Here is a 7229-nt window from a genome sequence, read left to right on the forward strand (position 1 = left end):
CTTAGCAGCAAAATGTTGACAGCCAAACCTTTACTTATTATAGATTCCACAAATGGAATTTATTAACCTTTGAAAAATCTTAATTTCCCAACTCCCATTTTACCTGATGTTTAAAGAATTAAACAAGATCACCTCAAGCTGCATCTTCTGTGCAGCCTGTGAACAGAACAAAGGGCACAGGTAAAAAGAAAAAAAAGTTACACAAGATACCACAACTTTATAGACATATGTGTTTCAAACTAACCCATTAAATTCCAAATTAGTCTCAAGAGCCCCCAAATTGTCCCATACCATGCTTCCTGGAAACACTTGTATCAGTTCCTATTATATTTCTGAGCTCAAAATTCCTACAGGTGCCATCGTACCAATTTTTTTTCCTCCAGAGGTCAAAATAATTACACACAAAGAGTAAGACATATATAGACATTCAACATATAAACAAACAACTCGATGTTGTTTTGATGAGGTGTTGTGTTCAGGGAGTGGGGTCCTTGGGTTACCTCAAAAATGTTTCACCAGGGCCTCCCCGGTGGCTCAGCGGTTGAGCGCTGGGTTGTGAAGCTGCCCGCAGCCTCTGCAGCGCCTGTTCGATCCCTGGCTGATCCCCGGCCACGGAGGAGGGTCCCACATGGCACGCAGACCTCTCCTGTCGCCCTCTGCTCCCCTCAGCAGTGTACCTTGGTCCTTCTGCCTGCTCTGCTCCCCGCTCTGGCTCTGGCTCTGGCTCTGGTGAATTCTCTCACCCTCCCACTTCTGACTGTACCCGCTTCTATAAATAAATAAAAATAAATCCTTAAAATAAAAAAAAAAAAATGTTTCACCAGAGGGCCTCCCCTGGTCACGCAGGCAGTTGAGTGCAGTGCTGTGAAACTGTCCACAGCCTCTGCAGTGCCGGTTCAATCCCGGCCAGCTGGAGAATCCCACATGGCAAAGCTGATCTCTCTTCTTGCCCTCTGCTCCCCTCAGCAGTGTATTTTGTCAGTCTGCCTGTTCTGTTCCCCACTCTGTCTCTGGTGAATCCTCTCACCCTCCTGCGCATCTGTCATGCACCCCGGTTCCTGTATAAACAAACAAACAAACAAACAAACAAACAAATAAATAAGTAAAAGAAAACTTAAAAAAAAAAAGTTTCACCAGAGCCCCCATTTCAGCAGCACATGGCATGATTACCCATGAGGCAGAGATGTTTAGTTATATCCAAAATGGCAGGTTTGGGCCTTCCTAGTGGTGCAAGGGGTTAAGTCTCTCAGCACAATTAAGATATCGGCAGCCACTGAAGCACATGTTGGATCCCAGGCCAGGGAGCTAATTCACATGGCACAGCAGACTTCTCCTGTCTGGCCTGCTACTCCCCTCAGCCGTGTATTTCAGTCAGTCTGCCTGTTCTGTTCCCCACTCTGTCTCTGGTCTACATCCCAGTTCTTGTATGCATAAATAAATAAAAATAAAACTTTTTTTTTTTAAATGGCAGGTTTACTATACAAAACAGGAAAGGAAAAGATGTTTGCACAGCCATATGTGAGCAGGAAAGGTTGCCCGTGAAAGGGACAGTTTTGTTGAGACACCTGCATAGGCATGATGGGTAGGCTTGGGAGGAGAGCTGCCTTTTTGAAAGGGTAGATTTAAGAATGAGTCACCTGCATAGACACAGGTGGGCAGTCTAGGGAAGAGAGTTGTTGCTACTGCTTTGCAAAGGGAAAGGATTTGTGAAAAGAAACACCTGCATAGTCACAGATGGGCAGGAGAGCTGCATCTTGCCAATGAGAAAATTGTGTTAATATAGTGTTTTTTAAGGATGGGTTCATTCTTTTGTGGAATTGTTATCTTTTGTTAACCTAATTACTTCCAGGTTGTGACCAGCTTGATTTGTAAGAATGGATGGTGACTCTCTACAACGGCCTTCCACCTCCATATCCTTACCTCTGGCCTACCCCTCCATGATGGAGAACAAGAATAGAAAGACTGGAAAGGAGGTGCCCCAAGACCAGAACCTGACTCACAAGGAGGTGGGGGAAGAGGGGAATAACATGACCATTAACCTACCTGTAGAGGTCATGACCCTTAGGCACCAGTGCCTTATCACAAGGCATAAGACCCAAGCAGGATCAGACTGCTATAGAGAATGGAGCACAGACCTGAGGGTAAAGATGTGGAGATTGGGCCCACCCTGGAATCTCTGGTCCTTTCCTTGTTCTGCATGGTTATCCAAAATCAGCAACAAACTGAAGGCTCACAAGGAGTGACCCCTTCCAAACAGAAGAGGACTATATCAGTACAGTCTCTGCACAGGCTCTTAGCAGCAATCCGACTGCCCACCTGTGACTATGCAGGTGCTTCTTTTCACCAACTCTCTCCTGCAGTGCAGCAGCTTCCTGCCTGCCTGTGTCCTGTACATGCCAGGGCTTCTCACTGACCTCCCTCAGCAGAGGCCACTCTCCTCAAGGCCACCCGCCTGCGACCATGCAAGCTTCTCTTAGCAAACCTGTTCCTTCAGGGCAGCTCTTCTTGCCTGCTTGTGTCTATGCAATGTCCTTTATTATTCTGTCCCTTTCCCTAATAAACCTGACCTTTAAATATAACTATCGTCTCTGTCTCATGGAGAAATTCACCTGGCAAACTCGCTGAGTGTTGCTGAAACAGGAGCTCTGGTGAAATCTTTCCTAGAGTGAACCCAAGGACCCCGCATTAACTCCAAAAACCTCAACACTCCAGGTACTTTCTAGAGCTTGTGATACTTCTATAGCAGTTGGCACCTAAGAATATTTCATTTCTATAACTGGTTTAATGACTATACTTATCATCTCTACCCTGACCTCCAGTTTCTGGTCTTGTGACGCCTCCATCCTAAATTTTCTAGTGTTAGCCTCCATTACTCCCTTAATTTTCATTTAGCCCACATGAAATAACTTATACAATTGCAATATTACTCATATTAGAAAATATTCTGGGCTTTCTCTCTGTTTCCTTATTAGGAGAAACACTGGTTTTCTGAGATTAGATTCTTTTCAAAACTGCCTAATTGGAAAGGCAATTTTACTCACATTGAAGTATCCAGGCTGTTTGTTTACCTGAACCACACATGCACCTGCAAAAACATTCTGCAGATGAAACAGCCTAGGCAAAAGAAATTGCAAGTCAGGATCACTTGCCCTAAATCTTGTTTGAACAGGTGGACTGAATCATGGACTGGCAAGTCCTGTTCAAACAATTTGGGCCAACACACTCACCATGAGACGCTATAGTAGACAAAAACATAATGATTATCTCACAATTTTCTGGAGAGAGAAGGCCCAGATTCCATGTGCTGGGTTGGAATGTAATCCCTTTGTGTATGCCTGGGCCTAGCCCAACCCAGAACAAGCTATGATGCTGCACCCCTCCACCTCATCTCATGGACTTCTCCTTTAATGTATCTTCCTAACCCCCTTTGAGGGAGGAACTGTTGGGGGGAAAGGATGCCCTGAACGAACTCTACTAAGATAGGTTTTATGCACTCCACCCCCACTCCAGACCAAAGAGATCCCAAGACACCAGAAACTACAAATCCCATAATGTCATCATCACTGAAGGGAGGATTGCTGGAAACTGAGGTGGAGTTAAGCAGCCAGGTTTGGTATATAACCAGATACATGGGCCTTGGGGGAGCTTGGCTTTTCGCTGGTTCTCAGCGTGCTATTGGGATTCCAGCTCAGCGCAACTGGTAGAACACATTCACCAATTTATCTCACTCTCTTTCTCGCTGAGTTATTCATCTCTTCCTTTTCTCTTCTTTTGTAAATAAGCCCTTTTATTAACCTTTTGTGTGTGTTCCTGCAGTTCAGTCTTATTATAAGTCCCTTTGAAGCACGCAGGTGAGGACTCACAGTCAGGCAAGCCATTTCATATCAGGGTTGCCCTGTAACAGAACCAGCTATCTTCTCCTATTTCAAATTGGCTCCCTCATACATAATTCTCTCTAATAAAGCCTTGCCTGATTAAATTACAACTTGAGTTTTTTTGGTGAATGTTTTCTTTTTTTTAATTTTTATTTTTAAAGATTGATTTGTTTTTGCATATAAGAACTGGGGTGTAACTCTATGGGGGTAGGGGGCGGGAAGGGAGGGATTGGGGTCAAAATAAGGGGGTTTCAATTGTATGGGGAATATGCAAATAAAATTTATTATAAAAAAAAGAACTGGGGTGTAAGCCAGAGGTGGGGGGAACGGGGTGTGAGAGGATTCACCAGAAAGAGTGGGGAACAGAACAGGCAGATCTACTGAAGTACACTGCTGAAGGGTGAAAGGTCGATGCAGGGGTGAGGAATAAGGAAGCACACATAAAAAAATCAGACAATAAACCTTTTCCTGCCCTGTAAACTTTTCCCCGCCCTGCAAACTTTCCCGCCCTGAAAACCAGTTTCCCGCCTGACTTCTCCTCACTCTATAAAAATCTGCCTCCCCTGAGCAACTGGTGTGACTTCTCTGACCCCCATGGTGGTCGGTGAACCTCGCCCAGGAGCACAATAAAGTTCCTGCCTGTAAGAAACTTAGCCTGGCTCTTCTTTTCTTTACTGCGCCAATCCTTTCATCTTGGTGACAAAACCTGGGAAGGATGTGTCCCCTGGTGCCGGGGCCGCCTTCCCATCCCTGGAACATCTCCTCTCCATTGCAGATGCCTCACATCCACCACAGGCCTTCATTCTTGGGGTAAGTCCTCTGCCTGACCCTCCTTCCTAGAAGGCCCTCGCCTCTGGCTATTTGGCTCCTCTCCTAACCCCCCCCTACCTTGGTCGGCTGTTCTGTAAACCACGGGCCCATGTTAGTTGACTCCTGTTACACCTAGACCTGGATTTGTGGACGCCTGTCCAGACTAGGCAACAAACAAGTAGTGGAGATGCCCCTCTCACTTGTTTGACCCCATTCCAAAGCCCAGGACCGAATCGTGGGACGCCATGATTCAAGGTCTGTGCCCCTGAAGGCCGGCTCAGGTTCATGGGATGCTGTGTTCCTGACTGTGCCCCCGTTAGTTGGGAAAAGGAGCTGACTTAGTCATGGGGTCTGCCAATTCTAAGCCTAGCCTGGCCACTCCACTGGGATGCCTTCTCTCAAACCTCGATCTGCTGGGGCTTAGGCCAGATATATGCCCTAAGCATCTCATCTTTTACTGCAACACTGTTTGGCCCCAATATCAATTGGACAATGGCTCCCACTGGTCCGAGCATGGCACTTTTGACTTCTCGGTCCTTACAGACCTAAACAATTTCTGTTACCACAATGGAAAATGGTCAGAGATCCCTTATGTCCAGGCTTTCTTTCTCTGTGCTCCTGTTCCTCCCTCCCATCCCTCCCTCCTGAAAACCTGTCATACTTTCTAAGTCTTGAGACTCCTCTTACTCTTCGCCCTCCTGTGACCGCAGTCATGACATAAAAAAAACACCCTCTCCAGATAGCTCTTCAGCATTCTCTGATCCTCTAGATTCTCTGTCTTCACCTCCTTCAGGTATCCAATCCAGACGCCCCTCTTTCACCTCCTAGCCACCACACCTGCTCTCACGATTGTCCTCTCTCTGTCCCCTTAGGGAAGTGGCAGGAACTGAAGGACTATTTAGAGTCCACGTTCCTTTCTCTCTTTCTGATTTCTCCCAGATTGAAAAACGTTCTTTTTGATCATTCTTTCACTAATGATCCCACTACCTACACCAAAGAGTCTCATTATCTTACCCAAGCCTATGACCTTATGTGTCATGATTTACATGTTATCCTCTCTTCCACCCTAACCTCTGATGAGAGGGAAGGTGTTTACCGGTCTGCCCAAGACCATGCAGATCAGGTCCACTTGACTGATGCAGCCATGCCCCCAGGCTCTGAAACAGTTCCCCACCAAGAGCTGGGGTGGGACTACCAGACTGACACTGATACTGGCCACTGGGGCAAGGCTCACCAAGACTATTTTATTACCTGTCTCCTAGCTGGTCTCCAAGCAGCAGCGCATAAAGCTGTAAACTTTGATAAGCTCAGGGAGATTACCCATTCTGCCTCATAAAACCCTGCTGCCTTCCTTAGCCACCTCACTGAGGTGCTCCAGAGCTATGCCAGGCTTGACCCTGACGCTCCTGGAGGCACCACAGTTCTGGCTACCCATTTTATATCTCAGTCAGCCCCTGACATTAGAAAAAAAGCTTAAGAAGGCTGAGGACGGTCCTCAAACCCCTATCTGGGATCTGCTGAACATGGCCTTTAAAGTATTTAATAACTAGGAAGAACAGGACAGGGCAGAGAGGGAACTCCATAGTCACCAGAGGGCTGAACTCCTAGCACAGGTCCTGGTGGCTGCCTTGAGACCGTCAGGCCCTGCTCCTCCAACAAATGCTCCTCCAATGACTGTATCAATGCAGACACCTGCCCCTCCGTTTGGGACACTGCCCCCAGGACCCTGCTTCAAATGAGGCCGAAAAGGCCATTAGTCCAGACAATGCCCTTTCCCTTGACCCCTGCCTGGGCATTGCCCCAACTGTGGTAACCAGGGTCACTGGAAAAGTGACTGTCCCACGGTGCCTAATCATAGTGGGCCAGTCCTTCAAGCCCCTGCCACACTTCCACCGGTGGTCTTGGGGTTAGCAGCTGAGGACTGAAGAGGCTGGACTCGTCGACTCCAATAAACTTCAAGGAGCCTAGGGTGATGCTCAAGGTAGCAGGTTAATCGACCTCCTTTCTGGTTGACACGGGGCCCACTTTCTCTGTCCTCCCTTCCTCCACTCTTACCCCTTCCTGCTTACAAGATTTCAATATGCTCTTTATCAAAAACTCTCAGATGAGTCTTACTCAGTCAAATTCTCTCAACCCAGCCACTCTTCTTCCAGTCTCTGGCTCTCCTTCTGTTGCTCATTCATGTCCTGAAATCCTGGATGAAATGCAAACCTCCAAACTGGGTTTGGCTGACTCCCCTTTGTCAGATGCCTGCTGGACACTGTTTATAGATGGCAGCTCTTGCATAGATGTGCGGGGTCAGTGGAGGGCTACCTATGCCATTGTTACCATCGATCAGGTAATCGAGGCAGGAAAGCTGCCCGGAGGAACCACCTCCCAAAAGGCAGAACTCATAGCACTTACTAGGACACTTACCCTCAGCAGACATAAGAAAGTCAACATCTATACGGATTCGAAATATGCCTTCCTTATTGCTCACAATCATGCTGCGATTTGGCAGGAAAAGGGATTCCTTTCCACCAAGAGGTCACCAATAATTAACAC

Source organism: Talpa occidentalis, unplaced genomic scaffold (genome assembly GCF_014898055.3).
Source record: "Talpa occidentalis isolate TD23 unplaced genomic scaffold, MPIMG_talOcc4v2.1 talOcc4.15, whole genome shotgun sequence".
In the NCBI taxonomy this organism is placed as follows: Eukaryota; Metazoa; Chordata; class Mammalia; order Eulipotyphla; family Talpidae; genus Talpa; species Talpa occidentalis.